Source organism: Chrysochloris asiatica, unplaced genomic scaffold, assembly GCF_000296735.1.
Source record: "Chrysochloris asiatica unplaced genomic scaffold, ChrAsi1.0 scaffold00003, whole genome shotgun sequence".
Classification (NCBI taxonomy): Eukaryota; Metazoa; Chordata; class Mammalia; order Afrosoricida; family Chrysochloridae; genus Chrysochloris; species Chrysochloris asiatica.
Window position 1 is genome coordinate 4,212,904 of NW_006408521.1, and position 3,235 is coordinate 4,216,138.

Consider the following 3,235-nt stretch of genomic DNA (forward strand, 5'->3'; position numbering starts at 1 on the left):
AGCCATTTGAACTGTAAGATCAGCACTTCAAGCTCACCACCTGCTCCTCAGACACCCTATACAGTCCCTATGGGACAGAACTGACTTGATGGCACTTCACAACAACAAACTTAATAGGGGCACCTTGTGTGGCCCTATAGGATAAACATTGAATTTCACACCAAAAGGCTGGTAATTCAAACATACTTGCTGTTCTTTGGAAATCTTATCCAGGTTCATGATTAGTCAGAATCAACTTGACAGCACTTAACAAGAACAACAGAAACATATACATGTGGCTTTGAATAATGTTTCCCAGTTTGTGCCTAGCCTTTTCATTTTCTAAATATATAGTGCCTTTCAAACTAATCAGATTTAAATGATCATTTAGTCTAATTTATAATTTCTTCATTTTATATCTTTTACCTTTTAAGTCCTATCCAATTACATTTTATAAAATCCCAGACAGAGAAAATTCTCCCATGTTTTCTTCTTAAAATTTTACAGTTTTGAGTTTTTATATTTAGATGCATAATCAATTTTAGTTCATTTTTGTCTTGTTCAAGGTAAAGTTAAGTTGCCCTGAACTGAGATTTCCAGATTTTCTAGTACCATATGGTGAACATACTATTAATGCCCTAATTGAATTGTTTTTGAGGATTAAATTTTATATTGAAATTTAATGGACCATATATTTTGGGCCCATTTCTCATTATGTTTTATTGATTTATATGTGTTTCCCTTGCCCAATAATTCTTCTCTTTACTAATGTATTTATATGTTAAGTTTTAAGGTGCTCTGGTAGTATAGTGGTTGCAAGTTGAACACTACCAGCTGTTCTGCTGGAGGAAGATGAGGCTTTCTGCTTCTGTGAAGGTTTACAAGCTCAGAAACCCTATACATGGTCACTATATGTCTGAACTGACACTATGGCACATAATCAATCAATGCTAAATTTTAAAATGAAGAAAACTGTCATTCTTTTTTTAAAAAGTTATTGTAGTTAGATGCTGTTGAGTCAGCTATGAGTCATAGCAACTCTGCATACAACAGAAGGAAATGCTGCGAGGTCGTGTACCATCATCACAATTATTGTTATGTTTGAGCCAGTTGTTACTGTCACTGGGTCATTCCACTTTAATGGAGGTCTTTGTCATTTTCACTGATTCTACTTTATCAAAAACACTAATGTTCCAAGGGACTGGTCTATCTTGATAACTTGCCCAGATTCTGTGAGATGAAGTCTTGTCATCATGGCTTCTAAGAAGTCCAGCTATACATCTTCAAAGATACATTTGTTTGTTCTTCTAACAGTGCATAGCATATCCAAATGCATCAATTCTTCTTCAGTCTTCCTTATTCATGTCCAGCTTTCACATGTCAAAAGTGGTTTTATTTAAAAATTAATTAGGGCTCTATGAAATGTACAGCCTCATTTCTGGAGAACTAGTACATTAACAATATTGAGTCTTACCATTCACAAGCCATATGCAACCAACCACTTTGTGAAGTTTTCCCTCTTGGTCAGTTTCCCCTAACTTCATGTTGTCATCAAACTTTATCAGGTTGATTTGGTGTTCACCATGTAAGGCTTCAACTAACTTGACATTCATAGGCTCATCACAGTTGGTTGCAAGCACACAAAGATGGACTTGACACTTGTCTAGGGCTTTGGCAGTGTCACAAATTCCATGTGCTAGGCCATCATGAATGAGGGTGGTTTTCAGCACCTCTTGTAAAGCAGTGTTAATGTCCATAACATCTCCAGCAGCAATGCCTTCCTTGGCCATGGTAGTGGGTTACTGGTGCAGTGAAAACTTGAGTTCACCCAGGCCTCCACCTCTGCACAGCTTGGGAGCAACAGGAAAGGAGTAGGAAATTGTTTTACTCATTTTATTGTGGGATGATATAGAAGTAGAACTGTGTGATGTTTTCATATGATTTACTTATATAAAGATGCTTAAGGAGACGTTAATCACACAAACAGGAAATGATGGAGGTCATTACATGGACTTTGATATTGCAGTGGGTCATTCATTCAAATGACCTTACTTGAAACGTTTTACTCTGCATGCTATCTTTTTTTAATGTTTTTCTTTCAACCAGTAATGAGGTAGACCTTTTGGTGCCATTATCATAACTACTGGAGATGATATTAGAATAAAGAAAGCATATGCCACACATATGTCTGATACCCATGCTTAAGAAGCCAGAAAAAAAAGATAGTTCTGCACTTATATAATTCAAACTGTGTTTTCCCATGTATCTTTTTTCCCTAAATACTTTCAATTACAAAAAAAAAAAATTAAAAGCTATAAAAAAAAACCTTTAAACTAATGATACTTAAAATGTTTTTATCTTAAAGTATACTTACTATCTCTAACAATTTGGTACATTTGGGGATATTTGGAAATTAAATAATAAGTAAGTTATGATGGGTTGTTCCTAGAATATGATCACCATGTCACATGTAATTATAAAAAGAAAGCAAGATAATTGAATATAAACAAAATACAATAGATGAAATTGGGGTATGGTGAATAACTTTAAAAATGCAGGTTTGGATCACATGATAATTTTATTTGTTTAGTTACTTAGAGTTTCTTTAGGGTGTGTTAATATATCCCAGACTTACTTAAGGACCCTTTATAATGTGTCTTCCATGATTCATTCTATATTTCTACCCCATGGGTTGCAGAAGGAAACTAATGGAGACTCTCAAGTTTTATTTAAAAATTGTTTTTTCCCTGGGTTACACTAAGTCATGGCCATACCTTGAAAAATAAGTGGTAACTACTAATGGATGAGGGCATAAAGTGAAAAAGGAATCACCTGCCATCTGTGGCCATTCCATATAGCTCACTTCTGTGCCCACTGAAAACAAAATTTGGGAAAACCTCTCATTGGGTACTAAATTGAGCTTCCAGTGCTTCTTAGCTAATATTCTGGCTGAATCACAAAGTTTGTAAGTAAAACAAGCTTGGAATGCATGCTCACTTATTAGCTGTATTTCTTTGTCTCTCTCAAATATATTCTTTGAGTTTTGCTGTCATAATTAATAAAACAGGAAACATGATTCCTATCTTTCAAAGTTGTGGTAAAAAGAATATACAAGATGGCTTCAAATAGTACATGGAAAAGTTTGTTATTTTTTAAGTCCATGTCCATGAAAATTTTGATATATATATATAATGTTATTATTGTTGTTAAGTGCTGTCAACTTGTTTCTGACTCACAGTGACCATGTGTAGGGTTT

General features: G+C 34.5%; 1 pseudogene; it reads right to left on the minus strand.

Moving 5' to 3' along the window:
• Nucleotides 1–1,433: 1,433 nt before the first annotated feature.
• On the minus strand, nucleotides 1,434–1,769 carry LOC102830387 (annotated as a pseudogene).
• Between the last annotated feature and the right edge of the window lie 1,466 nt (nucleotides 1,770–3,235).